At 44.4% G+C, this 24,112-nt stretch overlaps 1 long non-coding RNA gene across 2 annotated transcripts; it reads right to left on the reverse strand.

Annotated features, from left to right (window-relative positions):
- Positions 1 to 663: 663 nt before the first annotated feature.
- On the reverse strand, positions 664 to 23,759 carry LOC141060204 (uncharacterized). Of its 2 annotated transcripts, XR_012222675.1 has the most exons (4): positions 23,662 to 23,759; positions 7,108 to 7,186; positions 5,093 to 5,174; positions 664 to 828 (listed from the first exon to the last, which is right to left on the reverse strand). It is a non-coding gene; the product is annotated as an uncharacterized lncRNA (long non-coding RNA). The 2 variants fall into 2 exon arrangements; XR_012222674.1 differs by lacking the exon at positions 664 to 828 and having other exon boundaries at positions 4,756 to 5,174.
- Positions 23,760 to 24,112: the final 353 nt, after the last annotated feature.

A 24,112-nucleotide genomic window follows, 5' to 3' on the forward strand; every position in this document is an offset into this window, starting at 1 on the left:
GTCCTCCCCTATTTTCTGGCCATTTATCCTACAGCAGCATGTCCACCTCCACATCCAACCATCCATATCATCTAATCTTCTGTAATACTGGGATATATGGGTTATTATTGTCGATTTATCACTGTTCACATCAGTGGAAACTACTCCGGAATTACAATGTATGGTAATAATGACATTTTGGCATTTTTTGAAAGTTTTAAGAGGTCAAGATGGATAATTAGAGTCAATTTCATTTATATGGTAATGAATGGGTTGTGTGGCCTGCTCTGGTCTCTGTAAATAACTGCTGCTCCTGCTGCTGATGTCACGGAATGTTGAGGTTTCTGACTCCGCCCCCTTGCCTTATGACATCACACACATTGTGTATGGAGCTGCAGAGCCAACATTCCGTCTGACAGTTGCAGACGGTGGAGAGAGCGGTAAGTCGGCTCTATGTCGTCTCTTGTTGTGTCTTTCATTCTCTTCTATCATCCATTTCTCATTTATTTTTTATTCATTATGGAGTCTTTATTCTATATAATACAAGCAGGTCCAAAATAATTAGTGAACCCCTCAGATTAGGAGCTGTCCAAGCATTACAGCTCTTCTACCAATAGTAAAGGGAGATATATAGGGTGTGACGGGATTTATCTTCAAGCCCAGAAATGACAGCGATCTACCGATTATCCATCACATGATTCTGGCTTCTGACTTTCTTGCTCATCAGCTCCATAGATTAGTTATAATTGAGAGGATCCCCTCAGCCAGAACTGGAACATGACGACTTCTCGATTTTTAGGCCATGTATTGTTAGAGAATCATCCAAATCTGGGAGATTAAAGTTATATCCTGTAAAGGGAACACGTGTAACATGAAGATAACTATGTAATTGTCGGATGTTATTGAGACATATAGTAATATACAGTCCAGATCAAAAATATAAATCCAACCAATATTGGGAAATCCTTGTACAACACCGATGTATATACATATTAGCTCCATATGCAGTGAAGCTAGTCAGATCTTCCCCCACATTGGAGGATTCATAGCGTTTGATCTCTAGTATATTGGGCAATGCACTTCAATGGAAGTGAGGTTCTTGGCTCCGCCCACATTAGCTCTTATTTGTCATTTCACGGAATGTTTTGGTGCTTAGTTTTGCCCCCATAAGCTACTACTACTACCAAATGTTTTGGTTGTTGGCGTCACCTCCATTAGCTTCTACTTGTGATGTCACTAATGAGGATAGTAGCCCTTCAGAAGACAATGGCGCTTGTCTGCCTGTTAGCAGGTGAAGGGGGCACTTGCGCTGTTATAGGTGAGCAATGCTGCTCCTAGAAGATGCACATGATTCAATAATGGATAAAGTAAAGGAGCTGCAGCAAAAAGCTGGGGATATATCCAAGGAGGGATGGAATCCCTTTTTCTGGATGGGGTCTATCAGAGTTGGGTTACATAATTTACTCTCAACTTTTCAAAAGCCCACACAGTATTGGTAGTGATAGGATTGATGATGTTGAGCTTGATTGCCGGGAAATTATTAATGTGATGTGATTCTCACTGCAGGAAATTAATTATATATTGGAGCCACTGGAAGACACAGGCGGAAGAGGGACACTGTGCATGAACAATATATGGATCCTTTGCAGCCCAATAACTCATCATAATGCCCAATTTCATCTGCTTTGGAGGTGGAAATGGGTCCCCTTACCTCTTGGCTCGTGGGCAGTTGCACAATTTGCACCAATAACATGTCCAACACTGTCCACCCCTGAATGGAACCACAGCTACAGAGGTGACCGTCTGATAGCCTAGCTCAACTACCCACCTCTCCTGAAGACCCTTTCAGCTTTTTGAGACTTGGGTGGAGGACATCATCTCTGAAAATAGGGTCCCACAGCTGCACCCCAACAGTTTGAGCAGACACTCCTAAATGAGTAAATAGCCTGAGATCAGAAGGGGGCGCATAGCCCCTCACTGTGTCACTGAGGATGATAGCATTCTCCAGGGATTACTCTGGACTGTTTCTTGTGGTGGGATGCAGGTTTGGAATGCTGTCGTCATCCTATTAGATAGATAAGAATTAATATATGTGTGTTTATGCTTTAAAGGTAATCTGTCACCCCTCCCCCCCGAGACGTATATGACCTATTAATATGGGCATACAGGTAATAGAAATGTTATGCTAGACCTACCTGTATGCCTCATATTAATGGTCTTGTGGATATATTATGTCTTTATGCTAAAGATCAGCCCAATAACTCATCATAATCCACAATTTTATCTGCTTTGGAGGTGGAAATGGGTCCCCTTACCTCTTGGCCCGTGGGCAGTTGCACAATTTGCACCAATAACATGTCCACCCTGTCCACCCCTGAATGGAACCACAGCTACAGAGGTGACCGTCTGATAGCCTAGCTCGACTTCCCACCTCTCCTGAAGACCCTTTCAGCTTTTTGAGACTTGGGTGGAGGACATCATCTCTGAAAATAGGGTCCCACAGCTGCACCCCAACAGTTTGAGCAGACACTCCTAAATGAGTAAATAGCCTGAGATCAGAAGGGGGCGCATAGCCCCTCACTGTGTCACTGAGGATGATAGCATTCTCCAGGGATTACTCTGGACTGTTTCTTGTGGTGGGATGCAGGTCTGGACAGCTGTCGTCATCCTATTAGATAGATAAGAATTAATATATGTGTGTTTATGCTTTAAAAGTAATCTGTCACCCCCTGAGACGTATATGACCTATTAATATGGGCATACAGGTAATAGAAATGTTACGTTAGACCTACCTGTATGACTCATATTAATGGTCTTGTGGATATATTATGTCTTTATGCGAAAGATCAGCCCAATAACTCATCATAATGCACAATTGTATCTGCTTTGGAGGTGGAAATGGGTCCCCTTACCTCTTGGCCCGTGTGCAATTTCACAATTTGCACTAATAACATGTCCACCCCTGAATAGTACCATAGGAAGGATGACTACAGCTACAGAGGTGACCGTCTGATAGCCTAGCTCGACTACCCACCTCTCCTGAAGACCCTTTCAGCTTTTTGAGACTTGAGTGGAGGACATCATCTCTGAAAATAGGGTCCCACAGCTGCACCCCAACAGTTTGAGCAGACACTCCTAGATGAGTAAATAGCCTGAGATCAGAAGGGGGCGCATAGCCCCTCACTGTGTCATTGAGGATGATAGCATTCTCCAGGGATTACTCTGGACTGTTTCTTGTGGTGGGATGCAGGTCTGGACGGCTGTCGTCATCATATTATATATATTAATTCTTATCTATGTGTGTTTATGCTTTAACGGTAATCTGTCACCCCCCGAGATGTATATGACCTATTAATTTGGGCATACAGGTAATAGAAATGTTACGCTAGACCTACCTGTATGCCTCATAGTAATGGTCTTGTTATTGAGAAATGTTATATTCTTTTTTTAAGTTTATGAGTTCTTCCAGGCACTGGGGCTTGCATTGCCTGGAAGAAATCCCTGCCTTCTCTCTTCATTGTAATACTAACCCCCTCTCATGCACGGCAGTTTTGGCCCTGGAATCCCATGCCTGCGCCCTGCACTCCCCCAGAAATACATATCTCATCCTCCCTTCTATGGGTACTGCACTCAGGGATCTTCTGCAGAGGTGCTGGCGCCTTCCGCTCCAGTAATCTCTGGTGTGCGCGCCGACAAGGTGCATGGCTCAGGCGCAGGATTCTGGGGCTATTACTGGCGCTGATGGGAGGAGGGCAGTATTGTAATGAGGAGAGAGGGCAGGGATTTCTTCCAGGCAGAGAATGCCCCGGAGCATGGAAGAAATCATTAACGTAAAGACAGAATATAACATTTCTCCACAACAAGACCGTTAATAAGAGGTATACAGGTAGGACTAGTACCTATTACCTGTGTGCCCATATTAATAGGTCATATATGACCTTGGGGGGGTGACAGTTTCCTTTTAATATAGATTGACTGAGTACTTAGATGAAATGGCAACTGTAGGTAGCCAGGAATGGATGTCTGACATCCCATGATCTATGTAGACTAGCTACATACTTCATGTAGGCAGGGACAGGGCCGCCATCAGGGCATTACTGCCCGTACTAGTGTATGGTGCCCGGTGAGCAGAAGCAAAGAGGGGGGTCGGACCTGCTTCAGTTCCTTAGATTGTGTGCAATACTCTTTGTTGTTTTTATATTATGTTTCTCTGGTCTCACAAAATGACCTTATTTTTATTGTGTTATATGTTATTGTTATATGTGTTGTTTTTGTTTTGTCTGTTTTCTCTTTTGTTATTGGCACTGTAATTTTGCACTTTATGTAATTGACCAAAGGATTTAACTAAATGACTCTTATGAAAATAGATTTAGTTAGCAAAATATTTAGTGGGAATGTGTTATGAAGCTTTTATGTTTTGGGCATTGTCCACTCTCTACGGTAGTTATTATTATTAACCAATGAGTATATTATTATTACTATTATTATAGCACCATTTATTCCATGGCACTTTACATGTGAGGAGGGGTATACATAATAAAAACAAGTAGAATAATCTTAAACAATACAAGTCACGACTGGCACAGGAGGAGCGAGGACCCTGCCCGCGAGGGCTCACGATCTACAATTATATGAGATGATTAAAAGGCATTTAGTGCAGAAATTCAGCATAGCCTATATTTCTATTTCCCATATTTCATATTTGTTGCTGTAATTCAAGAAAGGCCATATTAGTAAGAGCCCTATCATCTCAAACACATTCGTGACCAATAAACAGAACATGGCCAATCCTTTTAATCATAGTTAAAAAAGTTTTGCAAGAATTGAGTTTAAAGTATGTAACCCCTTATATCATAAAATAATAAACAGAAACAACTTTTCTAATAGACTGGGACTTCCAGAAGAGATCCCTTATTAGCAGTCACCTCATTATCATAACAAGCAGGATTACAATGAGAGATAACAGAATCCACCATTCCCAGTAGGTAATGTCACAGCTCTCCTCTTCCCCCTTCCTGCACAATGACATCTGCATGAAACTAAACATGAGAACATGAATAGAAAACTCTCCCAAGGAAATAGAGTCCCCTATAATGTCTTATGATATACATACACATGTATATGTCCAATATCCATATCTCCAAACAGGCAAGAGAGCAGCTTCCATAAATGTTCAGGAAACAGCATACAATAATCTGCAATCAGAAATACAGATTATACAAAAGATTATAACAATAGGATCTCAATTACTTTAAAAAATGTATGTGACACATTCCCTTAAAGAAAAATAAATAGAAAATATTGCTAATAAGATTATTGGATATTTTAAGAAACGTTTAATAGGTTAGAGTAGAGTAGGGCCCTGCCAAAAGAGTCTACCTTGTCGTGGTGGCAGGCTTAAAAAATCCGTTGGTCAAAACAAAAGCTGATGGTTATGTATGTGATACGGTTCCATGGGAACAGTTAGTGTGTGATTGGTGAGGATGGGGCAGAAGAGTTTTTCCAAGAGTGGGTGGTGGGACTGTGGAAAGTTTGAGGGGTGTAGGCGGGGCTTGAGTGGAGGCAGAACTGGGGTGGAGCCTGGACGGAGTCTCATGGGAGCCCAAAAATTTTGCCAGTATGGGGCCCTGAAATTCCTTTTGGCAGCCCTGATCAGGAACATAGCTTCCATAATATGTGATAGTTTCATTATCACAATGGTGAGATAATGTGAAAGAAATGATAACTCCATTGTCTTACCCTTGATCTTAGTATCTCTTGGTACATGTATCAGAGATAGAATAACTGTTGTTGCTTTGCGATAGTTCCTTCTCCCATTTTCCTTTATTTTCCCTTGTTTCCCCTTTTTTTCCTTTATTTTGTTTAACTCTATCTTGTATAATAATTAGCGATGCTGGATGAACCCGGTCGGACGGAGCGCAAAGAGAGGGGAATGTAGATTTAAAATCTTCTTTTATTAATGTAGTCCAATGTGATTAATATAAGAAGATTTTAAATCTACATTCCCCTCTCTTTGCGCTCCGTCTGACCGGGTTCATCCAGCATCGCAACCTCCTTCCTCTTTGGAGGCACCCGGCAGGAGCTGCATTGATCTCCCCAGAGAAGGCACGGCTGGCGCTCCTCTGTGACCGTCATTACCTGGATTGTATAATAATTAGGACATTTTCAATAAAAACAATTTGAACAGGATATAGAATATCTGCCTGGTAAAAAAATGCTTTTGTGACTCCTTTGTGAGCATCATGTGCTAGAGAAGAGCCACGTCCGGCTGAACCAAGGTGCAGGGTGATGATGGACTTTATCTGGTCACGTCACATTCTTCATGGTGCCCATCAGGAGGTGGCCAGTGGCTGTGATTTTTTTCCTCATGCTGAATTAGTATGAGATACAGAGTACAGCTCTGCTCTGCCCCATGGTATAATATTGGGTCTAGCGCCATCTGATAAGACATCGGATAGTTCTCGACCATATCATATACTTATGTGAACGAACTCTCATTGTAATAAACTAATTTTCTTTTCATTTGGAGCAGATGTGATCATGTTGGCTTATTATCCAAAACAGGAGCCTCCGCTCAGGGCCGTATTTAGAGTTTGTGCTGCCCTGGGCACTTTTAGTGCTGCCCCCCCATTGATGAGTATGACTAATGCAGACACTGTCGTCAGGGACTTAGGCTACTGTCACATCAGCCATTTTTGCCATTCGCGGCAGATCCGGCAAATGCTGTACTTGCAGCAACGGAAAACAACGCTGCGAGCTGTGATTTTTTTGTTTCACTGCAAGTTCAAAACCGCAAGTGCAGCAGATGTTCATAATTCCCACAGGGAATGAATGAGGCCGAACGCAGTGTGGCCATAAGTGATCCGTTACGGGGCAGAGGCGGAAAAACTGCCGGCAAAAATCGCTGCGGCATCCATCGGACCGGACCGCCCCCGGGTGAGTGTAAGAAAACTTCTTTTTCTCATCTTTCAGGTTAGATCGGGGGTTTATCTGCAGCGTTATAGAATGCTGTAGATAAGCCCCTAAAGGCGGTGGCCGCATCTTACAGCAGCAAAACGAGGCAACAGGTTCCCTTCTATAGAGTAATATCAATGAATGAATATTGCTCTTAATATTATGTCACAATACCAGGATCTGGGGATCTTCTGAGGTCACGAGCTCTCTGATGCGATGTCGCTGCCTGTCTCACCGTCTTCCTCTTTGGACACTGCAGTGTGGTGGACAAGAAAGCATTAACTGGTTAACAGCAAGAAGTCTGGTGTCTATGTTCTAACAGAACTAGAAACTCTCCCCATCCCATGTCCAGCAGACATTGGAGGATCACTGGATGGATTTTACTATTCTATTACTGCCAGTCCCTGAATAAGGCCTTATTCATACCTCCGTGTTTAACCCCTTTCTGCCATGTGACGTACTATCCCGTCCATGTGCCCTGGGACTTCATTCCCAGGGACGGGATAGTACGTCACAGCGATCAGCGGCGCCCACGTGGTGAGCGCCGCTGATCGCGGCCGGGTGTCAGCTGATTATCACAGCTGACACCCGGCACAATGTGTCAGGGGCGGTCACGGACCGCCCCCGACACGTTAACCCCTTGCACACCGTGATCAAACACGATCGCGGTGTACCGGGAGTTAACCCCTTCACCCCCAAGGGTGGTTTGCACGTTCATGACCAGGCCAATTTTTACAATTCTGACCACTGTCCCTTTATGAGGTTATAACTCTGGAACGCTTCAACGGATCTAGGCGTTTCTTAGTCTGTTTTCTCGTGACATATTGTACTTCACTTTAGTGGTAAACATTTTTCGCTATAACTTGCGTTTATTTATGAAAAAAACAGAAATATAGCAAAAATTTTGAAAATTTTGCAATTTTCAAACTTTGAATTTGTATGCCCTTAAAACAGAGAAATATGTGACACAAAATAGTTACTAAATAACATTTCCCACATGTCTACTTTACATCAGCACAATTTGGGAAACAACATTTTTTTTTGTTAGGAAGTTATAAGGGTTAAAATTTGACAAGCGATTTCTAATTTTTACAACAAAACTTACAAAACCATTTTTTTTAGGGACCACCTCACATTTGAAGTCACTTTGAGGGGTCTATATGGCAGAAAATACCCAAAAGTGACACCATTCTAAAAACTGCACCCCTGAAGCTACTCAAAACTACATTCAAGAAGATTATTAACCCTTCAGGTGCTTCACAGGAGCAGAAGCAACGTGGAAGGAAAAAATGAACATTTAACTTTTTTGTCACAAAAATATTTTAGCAACAATTTTTTTATTTTCCCAAGGGTAACAGAAGAAATTGGACCCCAAAAGTTGTTGTCAAATTTGTCCTGAGTACGCTGATACCCAATATATGGGGGGGAACCACTGTTTGGGCACAAGGCAGGGTTCAAAAGGGAAGGAGCCCCGTTTGACTTTTTCAACCTAAAATTGGCTGGAATTGAGATCGGACGCCATGTCGCGTTTGACGAGTGTCTGATGTGCCTAAACAGTGGAAACCCCCCACAAGTGACCCCATTTTGGAAACTAGACCCCCTAAGGAACTTATCTAGATGTGTGGTGACCACTTTGAACCCCCAAGGGCTTCACAGAAGTTTATAACACCCGGGCGTGAAAATAAAAAATCATATTTTTTCCACAAACATGATCATTTAGTACCCAATATTTTGTTTTCCCAAGGGTAATAGGAGAAATTGGACCCCAATGGTTGTTGTCAAACTTGTCCTGAGTACGCTGATACCCAATATGTGGGGGGGGAACCACTGTTTAGGCACATGGCAGGGCTCAGAAGGGAAGGAGCCCCGTTTGACTTTTTCAACCTAAAATTGGCTGGAATTGAGATCGGGCGCCATGTCAAGTTTGACGAGCGTCTGATGTGCCTAAACAGTGGAAACCCCCCACAAGTGACCCCATTTTGGAAACTAGACCCCCTAAGGAACTTATCTAGATGTGTGGTGACCACTTTGAACCCCCAAGGGCTTCACAGAAGTTTATAACACCCGGGCATGAAAATAAAAAATCATATTTTTTCCACAAACATGATAATTTAGTCCCCAATATTTTGTTTTCCCAAGGGTAACAGGAGAAATTGGACCCCAAAGGTTCTTGTCAAATTTGTCCTGAGTACGCTGATACCCAATATGTGGGGGGGAACCACTGTTTGGGCACATGGCAGGGCTCAGAAGGGAAGGAGCCCCGTTTGACTTTTTCAACCTAAAATTGGCTGGAATTGAGATCGGACGCCATGTCGCGTTTGACGAGCGTCTGATGTGCCTAAACAGTGGAAACCCCCCACAAGTGACCCCATTTTGGAAACTAGACCCCCTAAGGAACTTATCTAGATGTGTGGTGACCACTTTGAACCCCCAAGGGCTTCACAGAAGTTTATAACACCCGGGCGTGAAAATAAAAAAATCATATTTTTTCCACAAACATGATCATTTAGTCCCCAATATTTTGTTTTCCCAAGGGTAACAGGAGAAATTGGACCCCAAAGGTTGTTGTCAAATTTGTCCTGAGTACGCTGATACCCAATATGTGGGAGGGAACCACTGTTTAGGCACATGGCAGGGCTCAGAAGGGAAGGAGCCCCGTTTGACTTTTTCAACCTAAAATTGGCTGGAATTGAGATCGGACGCCATGTCACGTTTGACGAGCGTCTGATGTGCCTAAACAGTGGAAACCCCCCACAAGTGACCCCATTTTGGAAACTAGACCCCCTAAGGAACTTATCTAGATGTGTGGTGAGCACTTTGAGCCCCCAAGTGTTTCATTAAAGATTATAATGCCCAGGCGTGAAAATATAAAATCCTGTTTTGTTCCCACATAAATGATCATTTAGTCCCAAATTTTTAATTTTCCCAAGAGTAACAGGAGAAATTGGACCCCAAAAGTTGTTGTCCAATTTGTCCTGAGTACCCTGATACCCCACATGTGGGAGAAAACTACTGTTTGGGCACACGTCAGGGCTCGAAAGGGAAGTAATGACGTTTTGGAAAGCAGACTTTGATGGAATGGTCTGCGGGCGTCATGTTCTATTTGCAGAGCCCTTGATGTTCCTAAACAGTAGAAACCCCCCATAAGTGACCCCATTTTGGAAACTAGACCCCCTAAGGAACTTATCTAGATGTGTGGTGAGCACTTTGAACCCCCAAGTGTTTCACTAAAGATTATAATGCCCAGGCGTGAAAGTATAAAATCCTGTTTTGTTCCCACATAAATGATCATTTAGTCCCCAATTTTTAATTTTCCCAAGAGTAACAGGAGAAATTGGACCCCAAAAGTCGTTGTCCAATTTGTCCTGGGTACTCTGGTACCCCACATGTGGGAAAAAACTGTTTAGGCACACGTTGGGGCTCGAAAGGGAAGTAGTGTTGTTTTGGAATGCAGACTTTGATGGTCTGCTGGCGTCATGTTCCATTTGCAGAGTCCCTGATGTGCCTAAACAGGAAAAAACCCACATATGACATCATTTTGGATACTAGACCCCCAATGAACAAATCTAGATGTGCCCCCAACTAATCTAATGTAAATTAGTAGTGCATGGAGGTGTGGTACAATTTGAAGCAATCCTTCATGCACAGGCCAGGTTTTTCGGGGCAGGTGTCGCACTGGTAAATGGTGTCCCTGCGTATTCCTTTTTTGTAACACACTCGACACCTTTTTTGCGGCTTACCTTTTCTTGGGGTTGGCGGGACCACCCCCGGAAAATGCTGACCTGGGACAATACGAGCACCTTCAGTTCCTGAAGTACTGGGGCCCGCTCCTTCCTGAGCGCCAAACATCATGGCCTTAACCACTACCTCCTGGAAATGAAGGTACGACGTATCGCTGGGGCATGCACATTGTGACAGCAGGAATGCGTTGAGCATTGCCATTTGGACGATGTGCACGGCCAGCTTTTTGTACCACACCTTGGCCTTCCTCAATGCATTGTACGGTTGGAGGAGTTGATCGGAGAGATCAACTCCCCCCATTTTTTTGTTGTACCCCACTACACATGTCGGTTTGAGGACCTGTGTAGAGGTACCCCGTACAGTGCAGAGGGTACTGCCATCACCGTGTATGGTGGTCAAGAGATGGACATCTCTCTTGTCCTTGTACTTGACCACCAGCAGGTGGTCGCTACATTGGGCTCTGCTCTCACCTTTTCGGAGCATCTGCCCAAGTAGCATCTTCGGGAGGCCTCTCTGATTTTTGCGGACAGTACCGCAGGCTGCGGTACGTCGCTCAGAGAGGGATTTGTAGAGTGGGATGCTGGTATAAATGTTATCAGTGTAGAGGTGATAACCTTTATCCAGCAGTGGTTGCACCAAATCCCACACAATTTTCCCACTCACTCCCAGGAAAGGAGGACACTCAGGGGGTTCAATCCGGGTGTCCTTCCCTTCGTAAACTCTAAACTTGTGGGTGTACCCTGAGGTACTCTCACACGAATTATAGAGTTTGATTCCGTACCTGGCCCTCTTACTGGGCAGGTATTGACGGAATCGCAGCCTTCCCTTGAAGTGAACCAAGGACTCATCCACGCAGATGTTCCTTTGGGGCACGTACACTTCAGCAAACTTTTTGTTGAAGTGTTCGATGACCGGCCGAACTTTGAACAGACGGTCAAAGTTGGGGTCATCTTGTGCGGGACACTCTGCATTATCAGTATAATGCAGAAACTTGTGGATGGCCTCAAAACGCGTCCGGGCCATGACCATTCGGAACACTGGAGTGTTGTATAAAATATCAACACTCCAATATTGCCGAATTTCCGGCTTCTTCAGTATCCCCATATGAAGGACCAGGCCCCAAAACTGCGTCATTTCAACTGCGTCTACAGGAGACCAGTTTGAAAATGTTGAACGCGGGTTTTGCTCCAAAAATTGAAGAGCGTAAAAATTAGTTTGCTCCACCATGAGGTTAACAAAATCCTCAGAGAAAAAGACTTTGAAAAAGTGAATTTCTGTGAGGCCGGTGGTGTCAAACTTGATTCCTGATTCTGCCACAAAATCAGGAATCAGTGGCTCGTAATTTTCGGGGGGCGAGGTCCATACGGGGAGCACTGGGTCAGCTGCGGGCATGGTGGGCGCTGCCTCATCTTCTGTCCTGGAGCGTCTGCGTGGCGGTTCCGCAGGACCCGAGGAGGAAGATGAGGAGGGGGAAGAGGAAGAAGAAGAGGATGAAGAATCCGAAAAATAAAGAAAAGTCGGATCGTCATCCAAATCGCTATCATTTTCGGAGGCAAGTAAAGCATATGCCTCCTCCACTGAATAGCGCTGTTGGGATGAATTTGATGACATTTTTGTGTAAATATGGTGCTTGGGTGTACACTTTATTGAAAACTGTATGTGTACGTGAGGGGGGGGGGGGGGAGTGATTGGTGTAAAATTTCTGTAAAGAAAAAGCTGTGGAAAAAAGTCTAAAACAGCAGGCCCTAGCTGATAAGTGTCACTTATCAAAACTAGGCTGCTGGATGTGCGCAAGGGGTGGCGCAAGGGGGGGTGGAAAAAAAAAAAAAAAAGGAAAACGGCAAACTCTGATAAGTGAACTGTGTCACTTATCCAAGTTTCGCAGCTGCGGGATGTGTGTACGGAGGGGCTAAGGAAAAAAAAAGTGAGCTCAAGTGTTGATCGGTGAACTGCGTCACCAATCAACGCTCGGCGGCTGCGCACGGAGGTGGCGCAAAAGTGGGGTGGAGGGGGGTAAAAATAGGGGGAAGGGGGGATTGGGGTGGATGAAGAGAGATTGGGCAGGGATCAACAGTTAGGGTTGTAGTTAGGTGGCACAAAGGGGGGTGAAAAAAATGAAAAACGGCAGGCACAAACTTGGATAAGTGACGTGTGTCACCTATCCAACTTTTGCGGCTGCGGAATGTGTGAACGGAAGTGGCGCAAAGGGGGCTAAGGAAAAAAAAGCGAGCTCGAGTGTTGATCGGTGAACTGCGTCACCGATCAACGCTCGCCGGCTGCGCACGGAGGTGGCGCAAAAGTGGGGTGGAGGGGGGTAAAAGGGGGGTGGAGGGGGGTGAAGGGGGGTAAGAGGAGGGGTGGAGGGGGGATGGGGGGATGAAGATAGATTGGGGGGGTGAAGATAGATTGGGCAGGGGATCAGGGATCAATTAACACTTACAATTGTAGTTTTCTTTCTTCTTCTTCTTTCTTCTGCAGGGATTGTGATGCTACAAGCTGTGGCACCACAATACCCAGCACAGGAGCTCTTGCTGCGTCCGACCTCTCTGCAGGAATCCTCAGCTAGAGTGAGGACCCCTGCAGACAGGTCAGACAGGTCAGAGGCAGGTCAGGGGGCAGGTCACAGAGCGGTCACATCGCTGCTGTGACCTGTCATTGGTGGGATCGAATGATTACATCGATCCCACCAATCCCTGATCTGCCTGGTGACCATGGCAACTGCCTAGAATCGGAGCTCACAGCTCCGATTACTAGGCAGGTCATGCCCAGGTCACCAGCAGGGCACAGAGCGGTCACATGGTGACCGCAGCTGTGCCCTGTGGTTGGCGCGATCGCCGATCTAATCGATCGCGCCAGCCAACTCCTGCAGGCCCTGCTGGGCCTGCATCAGGCTCCAGCACGATCGGTGCTAATATAGCACCGATCCTGGCCGGTACTGGCAGGGCACAGCGGCGATATAGCGCCGCTGTGCACTGCGATTGGCGCGATCGATCAGATCGGCGATCGCGCCAATCCGGGTGCTTTTTGCCGGTGCCTGGCATTGCCAGGCACCGGCTCTAGGATCGAGTACATCGGTACTCGATCCCAGCCTAGGACATCATTGTTTCAGCCAAGCTGATTGGCTGAAACAATGAGAAACGCTGCGATTGGCTGTTCAGAATTGAACAGCCAATCACAGCGCTCTGGATGCCGGGGGGGCGGGATCGCAGCCCGGGATGCCGACGCCATCTTTTCTAAGGTGAGATGGCGTCGGAATTTTAATGCGATCACCGCGACTTTAGTCACGGTATCGCATTAAAGGGCCCGACGTACTATCCCGTCCCCGGTCATACGGGCCCGGGTACCGTGGACGGGATAGTACGTCGGATGGCAGAAAGGGGTTAAAGGGAAGCATCGGCAGGGAGGGGGCTCCCTCCGTGCTTCCCTGAGCCCCCCAGAGCAGCGCAATATGCAGCGCTGCTGCGGGGGGCTCCTTCCCTGCAGGTCCCCGAATCCAAGATGGCGACGGGGACCTTCGGGGGCCTGCAGGGAGCTGGCTTCCTCAGTGCCTGCAAAGCGCAGACATGAGGAAGTCTGCTTCAATGCCTGTGACAGATCGCTGATCTGTCACAGTGATCTGTGATGTGACAGATCAGCGATCTGTCACAGGACAGTGATGTCCCCCCTGGGACAATGAAATAAAGTTAAAAAAAAAAAAGGTGTAAAAATAATTTTAAAATACAGTCATGGCCAAAAGTATTGACACCTCTGCAATTCTGTCAGATAATACTCAGTTTCTTCCTGAAAATGATTGCAAACTCAAATTCTTTGGTATTATTATCTTCATTTAATTTGTCTTAAATGAAAAAACACAAAAAGAATTGTCCTAAAGCCAAATTGGATATAATTCCACACCAAACATAACAAAGAGGGTGGACAAAAGTATTGGCACTGTTCGAAAAATCATGTGATGCTTCTCTAATTTGTGTAATTACCAGCACCTGTAACTTACCTGTGGCACCTAACAGGTGTTGGCAATAACTAAATCACACTTGCAGCCAGTTGACATGGATTAAAGTTGACTCAACCTCTGTCCTGTGTCCTTGGGTGTACCACATTGAGCATGGAGAAAAGAAAGAAGACCAAAGAACTGTCTGAGGACTTGAGAAACCAAATTGTGAGGAAGCATGAGCAATATCAAGGCTACAAGTCCATCTCCAAAGACCTGAATGTTCCTGTGTCTACCATGCGCAGTGTCATCAAGAAGTGTAAAGCCCATGGCACTGTGGCTAACCTCTCTAGATGTGGCCGGAAAAGAAAAATTGACAAGAGATTTCAATGCAAGATTGTGCGGATGTTGGATAAAGAACCTCCACTAACATCCAAACAAGTTCAAGCTGCCCTGCAGTCCAAGGGTACAACGGTGTCAACCCGTACTATCCGTCGGCATCTGAATGAAAAGGGACTGTATGGTAGGAGACCCAGGAAGACTCCACTTCTTACCCCGAGACATAAAAAAGCCAGGCTGGAGTTTGCCAAAACTTACCTGAAAAAGCCTAAAACATTTTGGAAGAATGTTCTCTGGTCAGATGAGACAAAAGTAGAGCTTTTAGGGCAAAAGCATCAACATAGAGTTTACAGGAGAAAAAAAGAGGCATTCAAAGAAAAGTACACGGTCCCTACAGTCAAACATGGCGGAGGTTCCCTGATGTTTTGGGGTTGCTTTGCTGCCTCTGGCACTGGACTGCTTGACCGTGTGCTTGGCATTATGAAGTCAGAAGACTACCAACAAATTTTGCAGCATAATATAGGGCCCAGTGTGAGAAAGCTGGGTCTAACTCAGAGGTCATGGGTCTTCCAGCAGGACAATAACCCAAAACACACTTCAAAAAGCACTAGAAAATGGTTTGAGAGAAAGCACTGGAGACTTCTAAGGTGGCCAGCAATGAGTCCAGACCTGAATCCCATAGAACACCTGTGGAGAGATCTAAAAATGGCAGTTTGGAGAAGGCACCCTTCAACTATCAGGGACCTGGAGCAGTTTGCCAAAGAAGAATGGTCTAAAATTCCAGCAGAGCATTGTAAGAAACTCATTGATGGTTACCGGAAGCAGTTGGTCGCAGTTATTTTGGCTAAAGCTTGTGCAACCAAGTATTAGGCTGAGGGTGCCAATACTTTTGTCCGGCCCATTTTTGAAGTTTTGTGTGAAATGATCAATGTTTTGCTTTTTGCTTCATTCTCTTTTGTGTTTTTTCATTTAAGACAAATTAAATGAAGATAATAATACCAAAGAATTTGTGTTTGCAATCATTTTCAGGAAGAAACTGAATATTATCTGACAGAATTGCAGGGGTGTCAATTCTTTTGGCCATGACTGTATATCGCTAAATAAATTAAAAAAATATATATATATATTCCCTAATAAATTCATTTTTTGGAAATAAAAAAAACAAAAACATTAAAAGTACACATATTTGGTATCGCCGCGTCCATAACGACCCGCCCTATAAAACTGTCCCATTAGTTAACCCCTTTAGCGAACCCCTTAAAAAATAAAAATAAAAAACTAAGCAAAAAATAATGATTTATTATCATACCGCCAAACAAAAAGTGCAATAACGCGCGATCAAAAAGACGCATATAAATATCCATGGTACCGCTGAAAACGTCATCTTGTCCCGCAAAAAACGAGCCGCCACACAGCATCATCAGCGAAAAAATAAAAAAGTTATAGCTCGCAGAATAAAGCAATGCAAAAATAATTATTTTTTATATAAAATTGTTTTCATTGCATAAAAGCGCCAAAACATAAAAAATGACATAAATGAGGTATCGCTGTAACCGTACTGACCCGAAGAATAAAAGGGCTTTATCAATTTTACCGCAGGCGGAAAGGTGTAAACGCACCCCCCCAAAAGAAATTCATGAAACGCTGGTTTTTGTTCATTCTGCGTCACAAAAATCGGAATAAAAAGCGATCAAAAGATGTCACGTTCCCGAAAATGGTATCAATAAAAACGTCAACTCGTCCCGCAAAAAATAAGACCTCACATGACTCGGTGGGTCAAAATACGGAAAAATTATAGCTCTCAATATGTGGTGATGCAAAAACTTTTTATAATAAAACGCGTCTTTTAGCGTGCGACAGCTGCCAAATATAAAAACCGCCATAAATAGTAAATCAAACCCCCCGTTATCACCCCCTTAGTTAGGGAAAAACAATAAAATTAAAAGAAAATGTATTTATTTCCATTTTCCCATTAGGGTTAGAGCTAGGGTTAGGGCTGAGATTAGGGTTAGGGGTGTGTTGGGGTTCGGGTTGGAGTTAGGAATTGGGGGTTTCCACTGTTTGGGCACATCAGGGGCTCTCCAAACGCAACATGGCGTCTGATCTCAATTCCAGCCAATTCTGCGCTGAAAAAGTCAAACGGCGCTCCTTCCCTTCCAAGCTCTGCCATGCACCCAAACAGTGTTTTACCCCCACATATAGGGTATCAGCCTACTCAGGACAAATTGCAAAACAACTTTTGGGGTCCAATTTCTCCTGTTACCCTTAGGAAAATAAAAAATTGGGGGCAAAAATATCATTTTTGTGCAAAAAAATGATTTTTTTATTTTCACGCCCGGGCGTTATAAACTTCTGTGAAGCACTTGGGGGTTCAAAGTGCTCACCACACATCTAGATAAGTTCCGTGGGGGGTCTAGTTTCCAAAATGGGGTCACTTGTGGGGAGTTTCAATAGTTTAGGTACATCAGGGGCTCTCCAAACGCACGACACCCGCAGACCAGTCCATCAAAGTCTGCATTCCAAAACGTCACTACTTCCCTCCTGAGCCCCGACATGTGCCCATACAGTAGTTTACTCCCACATATGAGGTATCAGCGTACTCAGAACAAATTGGACAACAACTTTTGGGGTCCAATTTCTCCTGCTACCCTTGGGAAAATAAAAAAATGGTGACTAAGTGATCAGGTTTGTGGAAAAATTATGATTTTTTTCATTTTCTCGCCCGGGCGTTATAAACTTCTGTGAAGCCCTTGGGGGTTCAAAGTGCTCACCACACATCTAGATAAGTTCCTTAGGGGTCTAGTTTCCAAAATGGGGTCATTTGTGGGGGGGTTTCCACTGTTTAGGTACATTAGGGGCTCTCCAAATGCAACATGACACCTGCAGAGCATTCCATCAATGTCTGCATTCCAAAACGTCACTACTTCCCTTCCGAGCCCCGACGTGTGCCCATACAGTAGTTTTCTCCCACATATGGGGTATCAGCGCACTCAGGACAAATTGGACAACAACTTTTAGGGTCCAATTTCTCCTTGTACCCTTGGGAAAATAAAAAAAATGGGGACTAAAAGATCATGTTTGTGGAAAAAATACGATTTTTTTATTTTCATGCCCGGTCATTATAAACTTCTGTGAAGCACTGGGGGTTTAAAAGTGCTCACCACACATCTAGATAAGTTCCTTAGGGGGTCTAGTTTCCAAAATGGGGTCATTTGTGGGGGGTTTCCACTATTTTGGTACATCAGGGGTTTTCCAATCGCGACATGGTGTCCGATCTCAATTCCAGCCAAAAAAGTCAAATGGCGCTGCTTACCTTCTGAGCTCTGCCATGCGCCGAAATAGTCGTTTACACCCACATATGGGGTATCAGCGTACTCAGGACAAATTGCACAATAACTTTTAGGGTCTTGTTACCCTTAGGAAAATAAAAATTGGGGGTGAAAAGATTATTTTTGTGGAAAAAATATGATTTTTTTATTGTTCCGCTGTACGTTATAAACTTCTGTGAAGCCCTTGTGGGTTCAAAGTTCTCACCACATATCTAGACAAGTTCCTTGGGGGGTCTAGTTTCCAAAATGGGTCACTTGTGGGGGGTTTCCACTGTTTAGGTAATTCAGGGTCTCTCCAAACGTGACATGGCATCCGATCTGAATTCCAGCCAATTTTGCATTGAAAAAGTCAAACGGCGCTCCTTCCCTTCTGAGCTCTGTCATGCGCCGAAACAGTGATTCCCCCCACATATTAGGTATCAGCGTACTCAGTACAAACTGCACAATACCTTTTGCGTCCAATTTCTCCTGTTACCCTTGGTAAAATAAAAAAAAATTGAATCTGAAGTATTTTTTTGTGAAAAAAAGTTAAATATTCATTTTTTTAAATATTCAAAAAATTCCTGTGATGCACCTGAAGGGTTAATAAACTCCTTGAATGTGGTTTTGAGCACCTTAAGGGGTGCAGTTTTTAGAGTGGTGTCACTTTTGGGTATTTTCTATCACATAGACCCCTCAAAGTGGCTTCAAATGTGATGTGGTCCGTAAAAATAAAATGGTGTTGCAAAAATGAGAAATCGCTGGTCAACTTTTAACCCTTATAACTTCCTAAAAAAAAAAAGTTTTGGTTCCAAAATTGTGCTGATGTAAAGTAAACATGTGGGAAATGTTACTTATTAAGTTTTTTGTGTGCCGTATCTCTGTGATTTAAGGGCATAAAAATTCAAAGTTGGAAAATTGCGAAATTTTAAAAATTTTCGCCAAATTTCCGTTTTTTTCACAAATAAACGCAAGTTAATTGAATTAAATTTTACCACTAACATGAAGTACAATATGTCACGAGAAAACAATGTCAGAATCACCGGGATCCATGGAAGTGTTTCAGAGTTATTACCTCATAAAGTGACAGTGGTCAAAATTGTAAAAATTGGCCTGGTCATGAACGTGCAAACCACCCTTGGGGGTTAAGGGGTTAACTGACCCAATTTAGAAAATAGGCATAAATGGATCAAAGCTAAAGCAGAATTTGACCTTTAGCTGGACAGACTAGAAAGAATAAGGGGGAACCAAAAAACGTCTGAATTTTTAGATACGGTAATAAGGCTGGTTCATTATTGGCTCGCTTGGCAAAAGGTCGAACACCTATGATATTTATAGGTAGCCTGAATGATCACAAAGGTTCACCACAAACAGACCCAAAAATCATAAATGACAGCTGGCATAAATACTATAACACAGTGTATGAACAAGAACCAGTAGATGGAGAAGAGGGGAAGACATTCCTAGACAGACTATCCCTCCCAACAGTCTCAGAAGGTGAGAAAGATTCAACTCTACAATAAGAAAGGAAGAGATACTAGACACTATTAACTCCCTGAAAAATAGCGAGGCCCCCGGATCAGATGGGCTGCCAGGGGAGTTCTATAAAACATTAGTAGAAGAGGTTTCTTCTCCACTGGTGGAAGTTTTTAATCAAATCCTAAAAGAAAAGGTATACCTGCCAACAGGAAATACGGCTAATATTAAAGCACACTACCATGTAAAAGTTTACGGTCACTTAGAAATTTCCTTATTTTTGAAAGAAAATAGTTTTCTCTAATGAAGCTAACATTAAATGATTCAGAAATACACCCTATACATTGTTAATGTGGTAAATGACTATTCTAGCTGCAAACATCTGGTTTGTAATGCAATATCTTCATAGGTGTATAGAGGCCCATTTCCAACAACCATCACTCCAGTGTTCTTATGGTACTTTGTGTTTGATAACTGTGTAAGAAGGCTAATGGATGGTTAGAATACCCTTGAAAAGTATGTAAGTAAGTATGTTAGCACAGCTGAAAACAGTTTGGCTGATTAGAGAAGATATAAACCTGACCTTCCTTTGAGCTAGTTGAGAATCTGGAGCATTACATTTGTTGGTTCCATTAAACTCTCAAAATGGCCAGAAAAAAACAGTCTATTCTCGTTCTTAGAAATTAATTCTATATAAGAAATTGCCAAGAAACTGAAGATTTCCTACAACGGTGTGTACTACTCCTAGAGCAAAAACAGGCTTTAACCATAGTAGAAAGAAAAGTAGGAGGCCCCGCTGCACAACTGAGTAACAAGTACATTAAAGTCTGTAGTTTGAGAAATCGATGCCTCACAGGTCCTCAACTGGCAGCTTCAATAAATAGTACACGCAAAACGCCAGAGTCAACGTCTACAGTGAAGAGGCGACTCCGGGATGCTGGCCTTCAGGGCACAGTGGCAAAGAAAAAGCCATATCTGAGACTGGCTAATAGAAAGAAAACATTAATATGGGCAAAAGAACACAGACATTGGACAGAACAAGATTGGAAAAAAGTGTTATGGACAGACGAATCCAAGTTTGAGGTGTTTGTATCACACAGAAGAACATTTGTGAGACACAGAACAACTGAAAAGATGCTGGAAGAGTGCCTGACGCCATCTGTCAAGCATGGTGGAGGTAATGTGATGTCTGGGGTTGCTTTGGTGCTGGTAAAGTGGGAGATTTGCACAAGGTAAAAGGGATTTTGAATAAGGAAGGCTATCACTCCATTTTGCAATGCCATACCCTGTGGACAGCGCTTGATTGTAGCCAATTTCATCCTACAACAGGACAATGACCCAAAGCACACCTCCAAATTATGCAAGAGCTATTTAGGGAAGAAGCCGGCAGCTGCTATTCTGTCTGTAATGGAGTGGCCAGCGCAGTCACCAGATCTCAACCCCATTGAGCAGTTGTGGGAGCAGCTTGACCGTATGGTACACATGCCAAAGGTCTGCAATGCTGAAATTGCTGCCAAGGGGGCATTCTTTGACGAAAGCAAAGTTTAAAGGAGAAAATTATTATTTCAAATAAAAATCTTTTTTTCGAACCTTGTCAATGTCTGGACGAGATTTTAACCCCTTACAGACCGCTGACGGGATAGTACATCAGCGCTCAGTATCCTCTGCTTTGATGTGGGCTTCGGCGGTGAGCCCACTTCAAAACCTCGACATGTCAGCTGTTATAAACAGGTGACATGTGCCGGCAATAGGCGCGGGTGGAATCAAGATCTGCCCGCGCCTATTAACTAGTTAAATCTCACTGTCAAACACTGACAGCGGGCATTAAACTAGTACTTCCGGCGTCCAGCCAGAAATGAGCGTATCACCAACCCCCGTCACGTGATCGGGTGTCAGCGTTGCCATGACAATCAGAGGTCTCATAGAGACCTCTATGGTTGTTGCCGTCAGATTGCTATGAGCGCCAATTGCTGTATTACTGCTACATATGGGTGATCTGCTCATCTCCCATATGTAGCAGAGCCGATCAAGTATGGCATGCTTCTACTCTCCCATGGAGGCTATTGAAGCATGCCAAAAATAAGTGTTTAAAAATTAAAGAAAATAAAAAACATAAAAATTCAAATCACCCCTCTTTCGCCCCAATCAAAATAAAACAATAAAAAAAATCAAACCTACAGATATTAGGTATTACCGCATTCAGAATTGCCCGCTCTATCAATAAAAAAAGGATGAACCCGACTGCTAAACGGCGTAGTGAGAAAAAAAATCAAATGACAGAATTACGTTTTTTTTGGTCGCCGTGACATTGCATTAAAATGCAATAACGGGTGATCAAAAGAATGTATCTGCAAAAACGTGGCATCATTAAAACCATCAGCCCGGTACGCAAAAAATAAGCCCTCACCAAGCACAAGATCACGAAAAATGGAGACGTTACGGGGCTTGGAAAATTGTGCTTATTTTTTAGCAAATTTTGTATTTTTTTTCACCACTTAGATAAAAGAGAACCTAAACATGTTTGGTGTCTATGAACTCGTAATGACCTGGAGAATCATGATGGCAGGGCAGTTTTATCATTTAGTGAACCGAGCAAAAAGGCCAAGCAAGAAACAAGTGTGGGATGGCACTTTTTTTGCAATTTCACCGCACTTGGAATTTTTTTCCCGGTTTTGAGTACAAGACATGGTAGAAGCAATGGTGTCGTTCAAAAGCACAACTCATCCCGCAAAAAATAACCCTCACACGCCCATACTGACGGAGAAATAAAAAAGTTATGGCTCTGGAAATAAGGGAAGCGAAAAATGTAAAAAGCTCCATTCATTAAAGGGAATCTGTCACCCCATTTTAGCCCTATCAGCTGCGGCCACCGCCATCAGGGGCTTATCTACAGCATTCTGTAATGCATTCTGTAATGCTGTAGATAAGCCCCCGATGTAACCTGAAAGGTAAGAAAAACACGTGAGATTATACTCACCGGGGGGCGGGGGGTGTTGCAGTCCGGTCCAGGGCCTCCCATCTTCATACGATGACGTCCTCCTCCTATCCCTCGGCTCCTGCGCAGGCGTGCTTTATCTGCCCTGTAGAAGGCAGCGCAGAGTACTGCAGTGCGCATGCGCGGGACCTCTGTGACCTTCCCGGCCCCTCGCACTGCAGTACTCTGCTCTGCCCTCAACAGGGCCAATAAAGCACGCCTGCACAGGAGCCGAGGGAGAAGTTAGGAGGAGGACATCATCGTATGAAGATGGGAGGCGCCGGACGGGACGCCGGGGTGAGTATAATCTAACGTGTTTTTCTTATCTTTAGGTTACATCGGGGGCTTATCTACAGCATTACAGAATGCATTACAGAATGCTGGAGATAAGCCCCTGATGGCGGCGGCCCCAGCTTATAGTGCTAAAATGGGGTGACAGACTCCCTTTAAGGGGTTAAATTCATTTGGCAACTCAATAGATGAATAAAAGTCGGAGTTTTCATGGAAAACACAAAATTGTCTGGGTGACCCCCAAACGGAGCAGTCGTGTATTACACAAGCGACTCCCCTGAGGGTTAATAATCCTCCCTGCCCCCTAGATGAGCCCCCAGAGGTGGAGGGGGTAACATGGGGCCACTTGTGGGGTCTCTGCTGTTCTGGTGTCAGCGCTCTTCACACGTCACACGGCGTCCGCCGTCTATCCCAGCCACAATGGCGCCCCTTCCCTCCCGAGCCTGTGGGGTATCGGCCCTCAGGAGACACGGCGCACTGTGCGGCCTCAGCGCTCCTGTCACCTGTAGGACAATGATACATTGGGGGAAAGTCACATTTCTGTGAGGAAATAAAGTACAATTGTCATTTCTTCCTTCCACATTGCTGAAATTCCTGTCACACTGTCCGAATTCAGATATTGTCCTGTCAGAAAGGAGAACACAGGGAGCGAAAGGGTTAATAGGACTCACAGGAGGAACCGGCCCAGAAAGCAGAAGGTGCAGGAGGGTCCGACACATATATGACTGCTCTGTGCACAGGACCTGTGATGAGGTCACAGGAGGGGAGGAGTCAGGGGTCACATGATCAGGGGCCTCAGTGTCTGCCACATATATGGCTGCTCTATGCACACAGGACCTGTGATGAGGTCACAGGAGGGGAGGAGTCAGGGGGTCACATGATCAGGGGCCTCACTGTCTGCCACATATATGACGGCTCTGTGCACACAGGATCTGTGGGGAGGTCATGGCCATGTGACCAGAAGGGGCGGCGCCTCCTCCTCCATAGAACAGACGGGAGGAAGCTGTGGCCCCGCCCACACTGTCCAGCATTCACCATAGGAGAGAAGTGTGCAGAGCGCGCAGCAGAGGAGCGGAGCTGTCAGCGGGGAAGAGCGCGACACAACACACCGAGAAGCCCGGA

The sequence above is a fragment of the Dendrobates tinctorius genome, unplaced genomic scaffold (assembly GCF_039654945.1).
Source record: "Dendrobates tinctorius isolate UK_male_01 unplaced genomic scaffold, ASM3965494v1 ptg000233l, whole genome shotgun sequence".
In the NCBI taxonomy this organism is placed as follows: domain Eukaryota; kingdom Metazoa; phylum Chordata; class Amphibia; order Anura; family Dendrobatidae; genus Dendrobates; species Dendrobates tinctorius.